We start from the raw sequence: 18,836 nt of genomic DNA, 5'->3' as shown, positions 1-18,836 counted from the left end.
CTCGCACCTCTGATTTCTGGTTGGGCTTGGCCATTAAAGGGCACCAGCATGAAATAAGCAGGGGTGTGGAGAAGGATGTCTTGGAAGTTCTTTCCCCAGCTCTCTCTCCTCTAGTAATTCTCCAGGGGATGGCTGTGCCCCTCTATAAAATCCCACAGCTCTTATTAAGTGGCCTTCCCCAAAGACCTATCCCCTCTCATTCCAGCAATTGCTCCATCCCCTTACTCCTTCAGACAGAGGGATGTTGATAGCTCCCCACTATAACTAGCCCAAGGATTCAATTGTTAGATTCCTTAAGCCGTGCACACGCTTTTATACACAGTCCACTAACTAAGTTTACTCTAACCTAGCTGGTAGAATGTACCATCCATCTCCTGCAAGGACCATGACTGATACCTGGGTCAATGAGGTATGGGAATGATATGGGAAAGAACAAGTTGTGCCCAGCGAAAATGTGGAAGTAGCCTGAAGAGACTAGAGACAAACATTAAAGAAAGTGAGAAAGTTGAATCACCAGGAGAAGGCCTGAGGATAGAGCCCCTAAATCAAGAGAACTTGAGAGTTTGGTTGACAGAAATAAAAGGACTAGAAAAATGTGTTTGAGTATGATCAGGGCACATTGAAAATACAATTTAATGATATTTCTTTTATTGTTCAGGGTGGGCTGGTAATGGAAAAGACCTAAAGATGGAAAGAAAGTTTAAAGATATCTGGAAAAAGACGGATATAAGTCGAAGTAGTGGTGTTGATAGGTGAAGAAGGATGATTGCATGGGATCTTTCAATTATGGAGAACTGAATAAGTAACATGAGAAGAGGGATACAGAGAATAATCATAAAATTTATCACCCAAAGCAGGAAATTTTTGGAAGTGACAAAAGTTCCATTAATACTTAAGGCAAGACAGTAGATGTATACCAGGATTGCCACCATAAAACAGGGACATGTAGTCAATCTAGGGATAAACAAAGTATTTGAAGATATCAGACCTGAGTTCTCGAGGAACCGATTGCTTTTGGGGGGATAAGGAAGGTTAAGCAATAAAGCCAATTCTATGGGAGTAGGAAAGACAGGTAAAAGGGTCATTTTTGGACATGAAATTGCAAATGTCCAGATAGCATTTGCTAGTACAGAACCAAACTCATGGTCAGCTGAGAACACAGGATGAGAAATATAGATTTGAATCTCGTCAACAGAAAGAATGAACTTGTTCTACCAAAGAGATAATTTCCCTGACAGAAATTCCTTCCCTCTTAACTATTTATGTCTGTAAATTGTTTCCTCCACTGCAGTTTAAGATCGTTAAGGGCAGGGCCAGCTTTTGATTCACTTTTGTAAATCGCCAGGCTTAGCACAGTGTTGTATATCTAAAAGATACTAATAAATGTTTGCTGAGTTAAAGACTTGTTTAATTTAGGCCACTTTAATAGCATATCTATTACCATGTCTCTGTTCTGCTCCTACTCTGCCATACCTCATCCTTCACCTAAACAAATCCTACTGTTACTCAAACCAGTTTGCCATCTAGAAATGAAGGAGAGTCTAAAAATCAGTGTCTAGCCAGGAACTGAGCTATGGTAGATTCCTGTGTTGTTTGAAAGCGAGCCAGGACATAAATTAACTGAGTTGTACATAAAAATCTTTTGTCTTGTGTAGGCAATTGAATGAGCAATGGTTTCATTGTCTTACTGGCTAAACAGTGTTATATATTTAAATGCTGTCTTTTTCTTCCTCTCTTCTCTTTATTTATTTTTGAGGTGTTGAGAGATGTTATTCTTTTTTTTCCTTTTAATAAGATGAATGGAGGAAATTTTTCTATGTATTTATAACTTGTTGATGGCCCAGATCAATGTTTGACTTCTAACAAGGCAAGTATACTCTAGCTGTCTACTTATTCTCGTGTTTTTAGCAATTGGTTTTATAGATATAAGTAAGGTCTTCCCCATTCACTTTACTTTTTTAAAAGCAGCTACCATTTCTTCATTTGTCATAAAACTTACTTGCATCTGCATCTGATAAATATGAAGTGCATGCCGACAGAGCCTTTCATTCATCATTTGGCAAAAATTTAGTGTTTGAAATGGTCCTAGGTGAAAAGCATGAAGTATGGATTTTTGTTTTTTGTGGGTTTTTTTGGTGAGGAAGATTAGCCCTTAGCTAACATCTGTTGCCAATCCTCCTCTTTTTGCTGCAGAAGATTGGCCCTGGGCTAATATCTGTGCCCATCTTCTTCTACTTTATATGTGGGACGCCTGCCACAGCATGGCTTGATGAGCGGTGTGTAGGTCTGTGCCTGGGATCTGAACCTGTGAACCTCAGGCCACCAAAGCAGAGTGTGTGAACTAAACCACTATGCCACCAGGCTGGCCCCAAAATATAGATTTTGAGAGTCAGGAAATACAAAAATAAATTAATAAAACGTTGTCCCTCAACTCACAGTTACAAATTTTTATGGTGGCTTACATATGTGATTCTTTTGCTACAACATTATTTGACAGAAATAAAAACATCTCAAATGCTATAGAACCTCTCTCTCTGTGTCTCTCTCTTGCCCTCTTTTCTCCCTCATATTTAAGACATCTATTTTCAGAGCATGTCAATATTGAATATTCATTAATTCTCAAAGTCTTGGGTTTTTGCCAGTTTAGAGTTTGTTGATGTTCCATTACACTGTTGAGCAGATTTCATGGTTCTCTAATCAAATTAGCTCACTTCTAAACACAAACATTTTTATAAGACACTTGCCCAAAGCAATTGTGACTTAGCTTCCATCTTATTTTTTCAATACAAAATAGAACAGTGGGTTATTAAGATCAGCACATCACTTGCTGTGCAAATAGACCAACACACAAGAGTTGCAGCCAATCGTCCTACGGCGATTCTAACACACACTCTACATCAGAGTTGTTACACCACTAATATTCAAAGCCCCCTGGATTTCAATTATACTTTATTTATTATCTTAGCTGCTCCACTATTTGCAATGCATAGTAATCTTCTACACATTCACACCTTTCACCTTAATGGTTGTGAAGTATCTTCTATGATGCATTTTGTCATTTAATATTAGGTTTACTATGCAAAACACAGTCAAATCTTGACAGGCCCCATAAAAACCCATCCTAAATGAAGCATTATATTGTATGCTGTCAACGTAGACTAAAAAAATACAGTGCCACTCCACGAAGCTTGCAGAAGCAGCAGAAAATAGTGAATGATGTAACTTCCTGAAAGGAGCCTGCAACGGCATATTTTGCAGTTGACAGGACATATCCTCAGTCAGAATATGGAGTGAGGATAACCGGGGAAATGGCAACAGTTAATTAAAATTCAATTCAGTTTGGAATTCTTACTGAGGATTAAATTTTTAATGAGACCTGGATTCTGCTGTCTACAAGTTCAGCCAATGCAGAGGGAGAACAAGAAGTACACACAGGACTGTAACCAAGGCAAACCGCAGCTCCTGATGTCACAGAGGCATAAACAGCAGACTATGGCAGTACCGTAGGGGGAGTTAATTGCAGCCCCTGGGGCTCTTGGTAAGTGATGTGCTCATGATTCCCAGGGCCTGTTAATCTTCTCAAGGGTTCCAAAATCCAGGGCTGTGAACCTACTATATTGGAATCATGGAGAGCAGCAAGTTCTGGGACCTTTGGCATCTGGCAAGGTCCCTCAGGCACAGAGATGGTTTCCTATCTAGTCTGCATGTCCAAATCACCACGAGAGTAATTGACAAGCAAATTCCTCTGCCCTGGCCAAGAGCTGCTCTACTGAAGTCCCAAAGTAGAGTCGGTATTTTTAACAAGTGTGCTGGGTGAATCAGATGTGTAGCCAGATGTTGAAGACACAACTGTGCTGCTGTGGCTTGACAGATATTAGGGTCTCTGCCACCTAGGATCAACATTATGGCATGTTCTCTGTTCCTTACAATCCCCGGCCCATTAAAAATCATCCAATTATCTCTCACCCCGCAACAACCACTTTTTGTGTCCAAGCTAACAACTAGGTCACTAAAGTACAAGAGCTACATACTTCTTTAGCTCTTTCCCAGCCAGGATCCTATCTTCTCCAGGTAATTCAGCATCTTCAACCAAAAGGAGGCAAAACACTGCTACATTGAAAGTAATTGGTTATTTTTATTAATAAGAGTTAAAGCACAGAATTATGGATTTGATTAATTTTATTTTCCATAAAAATGAGCTGGTTCAAAGTTATCAATACAGAAATATAACATATATGTAATATGTTACATATATATGATACAAAACATATCACATGGTAGACTTGAAGATAACGGGGCTGTGTCATATATTTTCCCTGGAAAATAAAATTGAACTCCTAAGAGATAACCTATGGGAATCTAACAACAGCCTCTTGTAGTTAATGACAGAATCTAGAATGTCACATCTTTTTAAATGAATCTTATGGTTCATTACATATAAAGCTCTATTTAGTATTCTTGTCAGGTGGGCTGGGGACTCTAAAATCTAGCTGGATCTCAGAGACATGAGGATCCCTTTTGCCATAGATATAACCTATAGTCAGACTTTAGGGCATATCCTGTGCTCATCCTGCAGTTGTGTACTAACACATGGCCACAGCTTTCAATGGGCAAATTCAGACCTGAAAGGGCATCTTTAATACCACTTAGCTTCTATTTATGGTTTATTTGGGACTAGATATTAAAAACCTTCTTGCTACAAAATACCTAGAAATGCTGGATAAAATAAAAATAAATGCGCTTTTTAAATAAATAGAGGAAAGTAAATAGTCCAGACGTTTTTGTTAGAAAATTAAAAGATTTTAGGATGCCAAACTGGGAAGCTGAATTGAAGCCGCCATGGTCCTAGGGTACTTACTCTTCCAAATAATCTAGAATTGTGATTGTTAAAAGCAAAGCCAGAGAAGAAAGATGACGTCAGGGTCCAAACGTGGAAAGATGAGACCAATCACTTGAACAAAGTTGGGGCATTCAAAGGCCTTCAACCTCAGAGGGTAGATGGACCGGGGACAATCCACGTTCTAGAAAGGAGACGTGACAAGAAACTTATCTGTCTTAGAGAAGACTCTGGTGGAAAAATAAAATAAAATAGAAAAATCTCTCCCCTAACAATTTATAATTTGGGCTTGCCTTCATGCCGATATGGAATTAATTTATATTTCTTGCAAGTATAAGTTAAAAACTTTAAGTTTGCGCGGTGTTGGTAGATCCCCAGCAAGGACTCATAACTACTCAGACTTCACCTGACACAAAAAGATAAAGCCCAGCTGGATGTGAACTCACAGTACAGAAAGAAATACGTCAACATGAGGAGTCAGCAGAAAGAACACACGGCTGAAGTAGACAACCAAGGAGCTGAGACATTCCAACTACTCGATACAGATTTGGGAGTATGCACATTTAAATGCTTTTTTTAAAAAAGTGAATGTAGACCAGGAGTGACAAACAAGATTTTATCAAGCAAAACCAGAAAGATCAAAAAAAAAGAATGAAATAGAATCTGTGTTTAAGAGTATATAAAAAGTATATGTCCATATCTATGTAACTGCCACCCAATTTTTAAGAAAGAAAACATTTCCAGAACCTAAGAGGATGCTTGTGTGATCAAAATTCTTCCCTTCACACCATAGTAACCACGACCATGACTTATAGAATAATTATCCCTTTAATTTTACTTACTGTTCCTAAATAATATAATATTAAATTTTGATTATATGGAACTCTGCACACATAGAATTGCACTTTATTCATTTGATTGTGTTCTTATTTTGCTCAAAATTATTATTTTTGAAATCCACTTATGTTCACAGTTATAACTATAATACATTCATTTTTATTATTGTGTATTAATCCATTGTATGTATATACCACAGTCAACCTGTTAATTCTAGTGTTAATGAACCCAAATAGAATTCCAGGAGTAAAAATATAAACATCAAAAAAATTAATTCAAAATAAAGTTAAATAATTAAAAGTAATGTTACATAATTAAAGGTAATGTTAAACAGAAGATTTGATGAATAAAAACAGAGAACTTGTAAATTGTAAGTTAGATCAACAGAAATTATACAAAATGCATCAGAGAGAAACACAGTGTAGGCTAAAAGTCATGGAGGATAGAATGAAAAGGTATAACATATATCTAATCAGTTATCTAGGAAGAGAGGATAAAGACAATGGGAGAGAAGTTTTAAAGAGAGAGTTTCCTAGAAATTAAACAAAAAATTAGATATTTAGATACAGGATATTTATTTAGATATAGGCTGCACAACAAACAAGAATCTTACCAACAATAGAATCTTGCTAAGGGAAATTCTAAAAGATATAATTTGGGTATAATTCTAAAAGAAAATTATCCCAGAAGGAAGATCTGAGTAGCAAGAAAGAATGATGGGAAAAGATATTGGTATATATTTGGATAATCTAAAAAAACATTTAGTATATAAAATAATAACAATGCTTAATTCATGGAATAAAGAAAAAGAGATAAAAATCCTGCACAAGATTAACCTATATGGTGTGTGGAAGTGTGGTTAGAATTTAAATATTCTTAACCCTTGTATTATTCAGAAAGGGAATAAACTTAAACGTTAAATTAACTTTGTTTAAATTATAATAATGAAACTTCCAAGCCAAAGTTGGTTTAAGAAAGGGTGATAGTAATAATAATAACAATAGCAACAACAACAATAGCAACACCAGCATTAATAATTACTAATAATCCCAGGAAGGAAGGAAGTGAAAAAAATGACAAAAAAAGCACACAAACAGAATATAGCAAAAATAATTCAAAATATATCAAAAATCACAATGAAAGTAAATTGACTCAAGTTACGTATTAATAAACAAAGATAGTCAAATTGGAAATAAAAATAGAAAACCTTGCTCTATGCTATTTGTAACAGCTACTTCTAAAAACATTACAACAAGTTTTAAAGTAAAAGAATGAAAAATGGTATACCAGGAAACACTAAACAAAAGAAAGCTGATGTAGTTATGTTGTGACATAGTAGGGACACTGAATCTCAATGCATAATGTAAAGCACGTATTCACCAGAAGTTAAAACAATTCTAAACTCATTGGAAATAATAATATAGGCTCTAAATACATAAGGCAAAAACTGACAAAATGTAAAGAAAATTTAACTGATTTACAGTTTTAGTGAGACAATGTAAACTCTTCTTTCATTAATCAATGTTCGAAGCAAACAAAAATTAATAGCAATATGGAAAAGATTTGACAACGTAGTGGAGTAGCTTGGTAAAATAGACATATATAGAACCTTATAAAATTAGCATTCCTCTTCAGCACACGCAGAGCATTTATGAAAATTGACAACCTATCAAGACATATGGCAAGTCCTGTATCATACAGACCATGACCTTCGGCAAGAGAAGAATTGAAGTGAAAATCATCATCATTGATATAGTAAATACCAACAATTACAACAACAACCGTTAAAGAAAGGGCATATTTTTGTATGTTTTAGAACATTTTCCAAATAGCAGTAGTTAACAAATTAATCAGAATGAAAACTTGAAAAGATTTAGAAGTCAATGAAAATAAAAATATTGTATATGGAAACTTGTGGGACAGGGCTAAAGTAGCTTTCAAAAATAAATATAAAGCTTAACTGCTTCTATTTAAAAAGAAGAATGGCCAAAAAAGAATTAATTAAGTATCCATCTTAAATACTCTTCTACACAGCACCCCAAATTCATCCTTGTGTATAAATGTCAGTTTCCATTTATGATCTCAAACTCCTCATCCTGGTTAGAATTCGATTATATTGAAACTATTTCCTGCTGATCTGAGATGGTCATCAATAGACTTAGTTATACCCCTTTGCTGGACTTCACAGCCCAACCTTCACCCAGTTTTAAAATCTCAGCCTTTTGCTTTATAAAATCAAATATATTTATCAATCTATCCTTTTCTTCCCAGAAATTTGCATCTGTCCCACCCTGTCTTGGGTCTTAATAATCTGATAGCATCCCTGACAGCACTGTAGAAAGAAAACATCTTCTAATGGAAATGAAGAAATAAAGAAATGCATCACCTGAATTTGCATGTGTTCATTTTACTGAAGAGAACTGAATCCTTAGGATTTGCGATCAGACATTTTCTTTGTGGTGATAAAAAGAACATCTTTCTTAGTCTTTAAGAAAAATTAGAAGACCTTGCCTGAGATCATTGCACCTTAGACTAAATTCAGAACCAGAACTGTCACCTCCCCACATCTTCATCAACCTTGTCATCTTTGTGCTGTCAAGTGCACAAACACTTTTCCCTAGGCAGTAACTATGGAGGACAAGCTGGTGCGAGATTTTTCTTTCTTTCTTTTTTTTTCTTTTTCACAATTCCCAGAGGAAATGAAGCTACTAATTAGTCAGTGCAAAAGCTCCAATAGGCATTCCCTTCATCTTTGAATATGGGAACTCATCGTGCCTTCTTAAACTGAACTGGAATAAAACTGGTGCACTAAGCAGTTCCAGAGAGCCCTAAGGAACTCTTTCGAAGATGAGTTTGTCTGAGGAAATATAATCACATCCCCTGCTCAGGGTAGATGTTGCATTCTATCTCTTGTGGAAATCTAGATAAATTTCTGCCAAGGACATTTTGTTGTGTTGTGCAGCCATGTATATTAACCTTGAGAGGATACGTTAAACATAAACAACAGAGGAGTCTCCTCCTGCCAGCTCCAAAAATATATACTCTTTGACATTTAATAATAGTTTACATTTATAGACCAGTTCAGGATCAGGCATCACCCTCAGTATTGTGCATGTATTAATTTTATTTACTCCTCAAAGCAAGACTATGGTATAGGTTCTATTATCCTCATTTTACAGATGAGGAAACCAAGGCACAGAATGGTTAAGTAATTTGACAAAGATCAGATTTGACTAAAGAAATTTGACAAAGGAATGTGTAAGAGTCAAGATCTTAATTCAGATAGCTGGGCTTCAGAACCCAAATTTTGAAGCTTATTACTTTAACCTCCATTTTGAGTTTCTGTGGGCATTCTAAGAGTCAACAACAAGAACACAAGACACTAATGAGCTATCTAAGTTATGCAAAGGTTTCTAAGATTCATCCAATATTGCTATCGCCCACCTTGTTCCAACTACTTCCTCCATGACTGTATCTTCATCCTACACCACATAGTACCACACAGTAGTCACCATAGTCTTTACTGGGGACCTCTTGGTATTCAGAATCTAATTATTTGGAGTTAAGAGTCACCATTATGTAAACTGCAATGTTTTATTGATTCCTCTAACTATATTCGGAATAGCATATGAATAAAGGCCTGAGCTATGGAAACTCTATAAGTTCAAACCCAGCTCTACACGTTCTAGCATATTTGGGGGCATAATAGCCCCACTCAGCATCAATTTCCTCTTTTGAAAAACACTGATATTAATAGTACTGACTCTGCAGAGTTGTGATGAATAAGTTAGATAACATATAGAAAGAAGTTCAATAAATTTTATGTGACTCATTAAGTGTTCAATATTTAAAAAATTAATAGTTCAGGGACAGAATTACTGAATGATTTGCAAAGAATACATGATGACGAAGATTTCAGAAAATAAGTCACTTAAAAGAGATTTACCGTTTAAATTTCTTTTAGGATATCTAAAATAAACTCTTCTAGAGTACATTTATTGCAGGAAGCCAGTATGACTTTCTCACTTGTTGGGTTTCAGACATCATAGTTTAGTGTTTTATATATCTTAATGTATTTAGGAAAGCCCAAGAGAAATTGGTAAGAGTTCAGAGAAACCAAACGCAATAAAAGAAAGTGACTCTTAAAATACGAGGAAAGTGGGGCTATTGTATCAGCATCACCCTGACTGTGCCCTATGGGTCGGGTGAAGCTTCAATGAAAACATAAAACAATATACTCTATAGAAGTTACAAATTCTCTGGGAGAGGACTAGAACTGGAAGGTACCATAGATCCTCAGAAGACACCTGCATTTCCACAATTTGCAAAATAAATAACTTATCTAAGAAATTTCAGGAGCTTAGCCAAACTGATACAATGTAATTTTCTAATAAACACACATTTGGGTGAGGGACAATTGTGTGAAATGAGAAAATTGTAGGCATCTGTCTATGTTTCGAGATTTCTTTTCAAGCAAAGGTGTGACTTAGAGGTGAAACCACTAATACACATTTTAGCTAAACATTACATGGCCCAATGAAGAGTGAAGCCAAAATCACTATTATAAAACGAATTTTAAATAGATCTGAATTTTTATTGAAAAATTCAATTTTTTAACAAAAATCAATTTTGAATTTGATAGTTCAGGAACAATAATTTCTCAGCACTTTCCACTGTTCGATTGTTCCTGCAGTGTGTAATGAGGATTTATGGTACAAAATGATGCTGATAGGTGCTAACTTTCACCAAAAGGTCTTGGAAAAGTCAGATATTTGGGAGATGCCTTATTTTCCTCTAATATTTTCACTTTTTAAATCTCTAAAGTCTATGTATGCTTCATTACATCTTGGTCAATATTGGTTTATCTTGAGTATTATCGTACTTGACTTTGCAGTTTTTCTTTCTTATAACACATTTTGAGGGGTCTAAGTTTACATTGTTCTCTTATGATTTGAAGAATATCCACTTAGGAATTATTTTTCAGGACTTATTTGCCTTATTTCAAGCCTTAGTGGAATTAAATAGTGAAACTTGAAATATAATTCTTAAATTATAAAGTTATTCTGTTGAATGTTATAAATGTTAGCAAAAATATTAGAATAATGATATAATATAATCTCTATCCTTATATCTTAGATTATTACTCAAGCTTCATTGACATTTATGGAGATAAAGCTGAAAAAGAATATAAAGTCCTCCCAGTCTTTTAGCACTAAACTTCACAATATTAATATTAATTGTCAAAACATGTCATACTTTTGTATTTGAGAATTCTCAATAATATTTATACATAAATTAGCAGCTTTCACAAGCATCATTAGTTGTGGAAATAATATACAAATTTATATACACCCAAATAATACGGTTTTAATATACAAAGCACATAAGGAGATTTTTGTTTCAAGTTACAGCTCAAGTTCTTACCTATACTTGAAAGTATTATAAGATATTGCCCTATAGGATATTAGCAAATATCCAAATGGCATATTCCTATAACTACTACTTTTATGCTGATTAAACATAGCAGTACTGAACATAATTAAATAATCATTATTGATAAACAAGTTCAGAGATACCAAAAGTTAAACTGAAGCATGCATTTGATCTTCAGCTCTCCAAATGCTGAATCTGAGGCTGAAACACCTGAACAAATATTTGAAAGACCCTGAGTCCAAAGCCAAACTTCTGTGCATTTGTAGCTGGCAGACAAAATGCCGGTGTTAACAATTATCTGAACTAGAATTTCAAAAATTGTATTGCAGCATCCTTTCTCTCTTCCTTTTTCTCTTCTCCTTAATCATATTCCTCTCTCTTCCCTCCTCTTCCTACGTAATTTCATCCTAAAGCTATTACGTGGAGCTCAAAAGGTAGGTGTCTACAGAAGGAGGTAAAGAGGGGTGGGGAAGTGGGCAGAGCAGGCTGTCAGAGTCCCTGTAAGGTGACAAGGACATCCATGTGAAGAGTGATCTGGCATGGGAAGTCAGAGTCCACGCAGCGTAAGGAGGATGTCCTCATAGAAGGGCAGCCTGGCATGGGGCCTCAGTTAAGGTGAGGGCATCCAAGCAGGAAAAGGGCTTGGCCTGAGCATCAGAGTGTAAGTGGCTCAGGAGGGTGCCCTGTGAAGGAGCAGCCTAGGGTAGGATGTCAGAGCCCAAGGTAGGTGAGGAGAGTGTCCATATGGCGGGTGAGGATGGCACGGGACGTTAGAGTACATATGAAATCAATGGGTTCCTCTCTAACGGGCCACACCTGATTCCTTTGATGCATGTTTGCATAATAGATCTTTTCCCACCCTTTTACAAAATTTTTTTTTCTTGTTTATGTTACAAACTTCCACACAGGTTTACTTACAAAAGACAAATTAAGAAATGGGTGAGTGATTCAAGAAGAAACCATGAGACCTGTCTGCCCTTCTAATTTGTGTTCATTGTGTGATTCTGGAGGACTACCTTAGTCTCCCTTTGTTTATATTTTCTCATTTGTACAATCAAATGGTATGTTTTTTCTTTCCTATTCTGTGGAAATTCTAAAGAGTCATTATTTCCTTGGAGAGATCTTGGCATTCGATATATATTACATAGTAATGCACAATCTTAGGAAACATTTTGGCCATTGAGGAGATTAGTACCATTATTGACTCTTGATTGATGAGACATTTGGGTAAAATCCAGGAACCAGCCAATTCTCAGTGTCACTGATGCACATTCATAGCTTCCACAGCTTTGTAGAATAAGCAAAAAGAGAGAACTTTGGTTCATAGAAATGATGAGAAATCATGATTTTCACTTTTGTTCTCTGACCTGTTTTCCTTAAATCACCTTTCTGATGTCAAATCCAATTCATATGGATTATACAGACCACATGGGATTTTTATCTAAAGCAATTATTTAACAATTGATTTGTGTTTTCTACATTAATGACTTTTCTATATTAATGATACAGTTTCTTCCAATTTAAGTTTAAAGTTAGGCATCTATAAATAATGGCTTAAATTTTTCAGGTCACTGGAATAGAAATGTTCTGGGGTTGCGGTTACAGCACCCTAAGTGCTCACTGTAGGAGCTGCCAGATGGAAATCCAGAGGCAAGTTCCAGCCCACATAGACATGTGCTTGGTCAGGTTAATGAAGTCTTTAAATAAACATTGAGTTGGACTTCTGATACAGGATGTATGACCTCTTCAGCTCAGACCCAGCCCTGTCCTTGCCTATGTCCTTGTTCTGGATGTCATTCATACTTTTGTGTACCAGCCTGACTCTTGTAGGTGTTAGAGTCTGCTCATGATTTAACACAACTGCCAAAGTGACAACACTTAATAACGTATAGGAAATTAGGCATGCTGCTAAAATGACTTGAGTAATTTGAAACTGCATATTTTCAAGCATATCCGTAAGTAGGTGACAATTATGTTCACCGATTACTGAAACAAAAGAACTTGTGCATGAGAAAATAACATGATTGTGTGTTATTCTTGCCAAACATCTATACTCCCTCAATACGAAAGTATCGAGAATTTTTAGCCAATGAGATTGTTGTAAAAGCAAAAGGTGAATGCAGCCATCCCCCAGTCAAAGTCAGTGGCAGTTAACGAGATGCCTCATTTCCAGTGATATCCTCTACAAGCAATAGAGCTGACACTATATAATTTGATTCATAGAGTCTTAATTACAGGATATAAAATGTTCTGTAAATGAGCCATTATGCGTTTTCCATTTTGTTAGTTATTGCAGTGAATAAAAACTTTAAAACTGAGCAAATTTTTAGTTAAGGCACAAGTTACATTTGCTGAGAATAGTATTATCCAAAGAGTAATGAATGCACTGGTTTGGGAGCCCCAAATCCTAAATCCTTTTATTTCTGTGGACTTTCTGCATGATCTTGGCCAAGCTTCCTCTCAGCACATAAGTCTCTGCAGATTATAAATGGAGACAAATACCTGCTGCCAATTCATCCCACTGATTATGTAGATTCAAAACACTGATTTGTAAAGGGCATTGGGCTTTTTGGAAGCAAATGAAAGAAAAAAAAACAAACACATGTTTTATTGTTATCACTATAAATTCTATTACTATTTTGGCTGATACTTTTCTCAATGATAGATTTATGCAAGAGATTGTTATTTGGAAAAATTGTATCCATGCATCCATGCTAAAATTCTATTTGTTTGTTGTTAACCACCCACATGACACTTCAATTTTTCTGTCATTTGTACATTCTTTGGGTTCTGTTGAATTACTCAAGAGAAAAAGTTCTCTTTTGTCACGCTCAGGTACACTTTATTATAAATATTATCCCACATGCTTCCCTTTAAAATTAAAAAGAAAAGGAAAGAAAAGAAAAGTGAAAAGCTTCCCCAAACTAGGGCATATTCTAAATGAGATTACTGAGTCTATAAACATCCATCAACGTATTTTTTCATTTTTATTTCCTACATAAAATCGCAGGAAATGACCCAATACATTCTGATTGTAAATGACTGGAAGTGGAAGATAGTGTTTTTCACAGAAAGAGTAAACAAAAGCCTTAAAACCTAATTTACCCAGACAAATGACCTGCATGCAGAAGAAGGTGGTTGTCTTCAGACTTTGGACTGTGATGTCCATGAACCTCTCCTCTATACCGTCAGGAATGGTCGTAGGTAGTTGCAACCCTATTTATTCACATATTGCTTTCTTCCTCTCTACTCTTCTGATTTTCTTCCAAAACGTTACTTATGAGAAATATCTTTAAAGATTTTATTTATTTATTTATTTATTTATTTATTTATTTTCCCCCCAAAGCCCCAGTAGATAGTTGTATGTCACAGCTGCACATCCTTCTAGTTGCTGTATGTGGGACGCGGCCTCAGCATGGCCGGAGAAGCGGTGCGTCGGTGCGCGCCCAGGATCCGAACCCGGGCTGCCAGCAGCGGAGCGCCGTCACTTAACCGCTAAGCCACGGGGCGCCCAATGAGAAATATCTTTAAAATATTAATATTCAGAGAAATAACACACATTATCATCCCACTTTTTGAGCACAGAAAAGTAACTTATCCTAATTTCAACGAATTTAGGAAACCAAAATCTTACGGCTGCGTGGTACTCCAGGCCAGTGTGTGTGAAGTTCACGTTCACATTCTTCTTCAGACTTGGCTCTTTCTCATAGGTCGCTTTCCCCCCGTCACCTCTGTGAATATCTAATAAGTCGTATCTAAGTATAGGCTCCTCATCAGTTGTAAGATCTCAGCATCCAGCACAGTGTCTCAATACCCTGCTGAGAGCAATGAGATAATTACCTCTTAATGCTTATATTTAATTTCTAAAGTTGAAGTACCAAGTTATCTATGATTAACATAATTTATGATAGACATCTAGTGAATTTTGGCTTGTTCTTAATTTTTATATTTTGATTACATGATTACATAATATCCTGCTTAAATTTAAAGACCTTCTTTACAGAACATTTTCTGCAATGCTTAGGTTGTAATAACACTTTCACTATCCTTGATCTGAGGAGAATTTCTCCTCCCTGTCATGTCACCGTGTAAGTTTTCATATACAGCCTTATTCTTCTTGTTATTTTTAGAATATTTCTGACTTTGTAGCATTAGATTGATCTTTTCTAGTGACCATCATCCCTTCTACTTTGTTTCAAAATATATTACAGGATATTAATGCTAAAATCTAGTAGTTCCAGAACAGAGACCAGATAAATGAGATTTATGTCCGCTCTGAATGTGACCATTGAAACTAATGAACATCCTTCTCACAATGTAGCGTAGTCAGTGAGTTTAGATTTAAATTTTTTAGTAGTAAAACTCTTTGTGCTGTTAAATTTAACCTAGAAATCCAATATATAATGCATTTAAAAAAAAAAAGAAGAAGAACTGTCCTGGTTAATTGAGGGTCTGGCCCACTTGGACCTTTAGATTCCAAGATGCTGGAAGAAATCTTCCAAGGATCTTCAGAGCATGATTTAAAAAATCATTGCTCTTGATGCTGCCCTAAACCCTGACTTGGAATTACACCGCATTGAAGAGATTTTCGAAGAATCAAGTGGTTCCAACCCCAAATTACCCAAAGCAAACAGAGGGATAAAATCCTCAGAGCTGAGACGAGAAGGGCCCTCACTTGTAAAACAAAATTTTTAGAAATCATTGTCGATTGTCCTATATATGATATTCTGCTAGTTAATTATGTATAACTTTCAAGAATATATCTTTTGAAAAGTCGTTATAGATTAAATCTATCTAATGATTAGTTATATTCAGCCGACTTGATCTTTGGAAAAGCATACTGATTATTATAGTTATAAAAACCAAAGTAAAAATATTTCCTTGAAATCTTTTGCAAGGTTAGGCAAGACCCCTGTCTGAGTAGTGTCCATTTCTCACTTAGAATTGAGATCTTACAAACCTTACAATGAGTAAGATCTGACTCTATTTCTCCATCGCTCACTATCCTCAAGACCATAATAGGGGAATATTGGCAATTTCAATATACAGAACGAGCGTGATTTTAGGCTATGTTTATCACACGAAGAAATTAGCATCAGTTACCTTGATCAGAGCTTCTTGATCTTTGGACCCTGCCTCTTCTCACCACCTTCATTATTTATTAACCATGCCACTCTGCCAACGGCTTTCTCATGAGAACGAGTCCCAGCAGTAATAGAGTACACATATCTTATGCAGTTAGGCCCACTACCTCAAAATTAAAGATCCAAATAAAGAAAGCTCAGAGAGATAATATTTTTTGTATTAGCTTTATAACAATTCTCCAGCATTTGGAGCTCCTTCTTAGACAAATTCTTAGGAATTTTCATTGCAATTTCATTTAATAGATCTGTCCACTTGTAACAGGGCAAAGATTACTCCTTTTAGGTTCAAACCATTTTGTAATCATATATATATATATATATGTATATGTATATACACATTGGTACGTTGTATTGGTACATGTACATATTGGTAATCGATATAGTGCCAAGTTCCCTTACATGATTAAATAATTCACAGATATTTAACTCTTGAATATATCTTTGCAATTTCTGGATAAAGATAGTGAAGTCGAGCCTGGTAACATATTTTCTCTATAAGAATATACAAGAACCACAAAAAGCACTACCAAAAATAAAAAAAAAATCTATAATTTCTTGCCATAAACTCAAAACAAGGATGCCAGAAAAGAAAAGGAAAATTTTGCATAGCCTGACTTTGAACTCCCTCTCTTTTCCCCAAAGTCAATTTAACTTCCCCGAAGTTAAATCTAATTGACCTCAACATTTTCATGCACATCCATAAATCACCCTGGTTAGTAGGAAGGACATGGCTTTTAAGCATGCAGCTGCAGGGGACAATTGTCTCTGACAGAAGCACAAGCAACAGAGTACTAAGGTGGATTAAAGGAATGATTCCAGTCCAAACGATATCCCACACCGTACAGTGCTACACCACTGCCCACTCCAAGCCCTAGTTCCAGTAAGTGAAGTGAATCATGATACAGGAAACTTATCATTGAAAAAGAGAAAGTAGAATGCAATTCTTCTAAGGCTTTATATAATCAACTAAGATCCTCTCTCACCTGCCATAATTTCCTAAAACACAAGTTATATTTAAATCCTCACACTCTAACTCTGAGAGGAAGACAGATCTCAAGAAAGAGGAGAAAGGAACCAAAGACAATTTACTCCTCAAGTATCACGAAAACAGAACCAGCTGTCAATACCAAACATGGAGAGGATGAACAGAAATAGCACGATTCTGTGAAACAGAGGAAAACAAAAGTTAAACAGAGGAAAAGAAATGAGGAAGAAAAACCAGCATACAGAGCAAAAAAGAAAAAAAAAGCAAGAAATAGAAAAAAAAAAAAACCCAAAAATGCTTCTCACAGGAAAAACTTAATGAGAACATAAGTTTAATTTTAAAAAATTAAAGAGAGTAAAAAATGAGGAGAGAAAACAGACTTTGAGATAAAGAAACAACTGAAGACAAATCAATACCATGCCAGAACTAATAAATAAATTATGAAAATGGTGAAGAACAATATAAGTTACTAAAAATAGCAAAATTACTAAAATAGATGAAATGAAATAAGTGCAGGAAATTTAGAGAAAAAAACAAAATCACTGACAACCATACATTTGAGTAGACTGTCTTTTTCTTTCCTCTTCATTCTACCACATAACGTTTATTACTAAAGCGAACTGTTTTTACATTGTTTTATAAATATTTATTTAGATAGAATTTATATAAAATGAACTACGTGTATTTTAAGTGTATAATTTAATGTTTTGACATATATATGTACTAAACAACCACTACAGTTAAAATAGTGAATATATACATCACATTCAAAAACTTCCTCATGTCTCTTTGGAATCTCGCCTTTCCCCCTCTCTCCACCTCCTTCCCATCCATAGACAACCGCTGATATGCTTTCAGTCACTAAAAATTAGTTTGTATATTCTAGTGGTTGATATAAATGGGAATCATACAGGATGCACTAATTTTGCCTGTCTTCTTTCACTTAATATTATTATTTTGAGATGCATTCATGTAGTTTCCTATATCAACACAGTCATATGTCACTTAACGATGGGGATATGTTCTGAGAAATGCATTGTTAGTTGATTTGGTCATTGTGTGAACAACATAGAGTGTACTTACACAAACCTATATAGCCTACTACACACCTAGGCTATATGGTATTAATCTCACGGGACCACCGTCACACGTATGCTCCATTGTTGACCGAAACGTCGTTATGTGGTGCATGATGTAGTTCATTCCTTTAATTGCAGAGTAGTATCCCATTGTGTGGATACAGCACACTTTGTTTATATTTTCACCTGTTGATTGACATCAGAGTTGTTTCCAAGTTTTGGCTATTACAAATATGTGCTAACATTCATGCACCAGACTTTGTATGGACATACGCTTCCATTTCTCTTAGATAAGAGTAGAATGGCTAGATCATGTGGTAGGTGTATATGTCTACCTTTATAAGAAACTGCAAAACTGTTTTTCAAAGTAGTATCGCTTTACATTCCCACAAGTAGTCTAAGAGAATTCCAGTATCTCCATATCCTTGCCAACATTTAGTATGGTAAGTCTTTCTTTCTTTTTTTTTTTTTTTTGTGAGGAAGATCAGCCCTGAGCTAACATCTGTGCTAATCCTCCTCCT

General features: G+C 35.5%; 1 long non-coding RNA gene across 6 annotated transcripts in view; it reads right to left on the bottom strand.

Moving 5' to 3' along the window:
- Nucleotides 1–18,836, bottom strand: part of LOC131399714 (uncharacterized) — a 180,125-nt gene that overhangs the window by 17,715 nt on the left and 143,574 nt on the right. For 2 of the 6 annotated variants that reach the window (XR_009217204.1, XR_009217209.1), the window contains one exon: nucleotides 15,926–16,354. The exons of 2 other annotated variants lie outside the window; for them this stretch is intronic. This is a non-coding gene — a long non-coding RNA (uncharacterized LOC131399714). Of the gene's footprint in view, nucleotides 1–4,448; nucleotides 5,022–15,925; nucleotides 16,359–18,836 lie in introns of those variants that run through there. 2 more of the 6 variants (XR_009217210.1, XR_009217202.1) reach the window with 2 other exon arrangements.

This window comes from Diceros bicornis, chromosome 39 (genome assembly GCF_020826845.1).
Source record: "Diceros bicornis minor isolate mBicDic1 chromosome 39, mDicBic1.mat.cur, whole genome shotgun sequence".
In the NCBI taxonomy this organism is placed as follows: Eukaryota; Metazoa; Chordata; class Mammalia; order Perissodactyla; family Rhinocerotidae; genus Diceros; species Diceros bicornis.
Note: the sequence above shows the minus strand (reverse complement) of the source record. Positions and strands in the feature narration are given on the sequence as shown.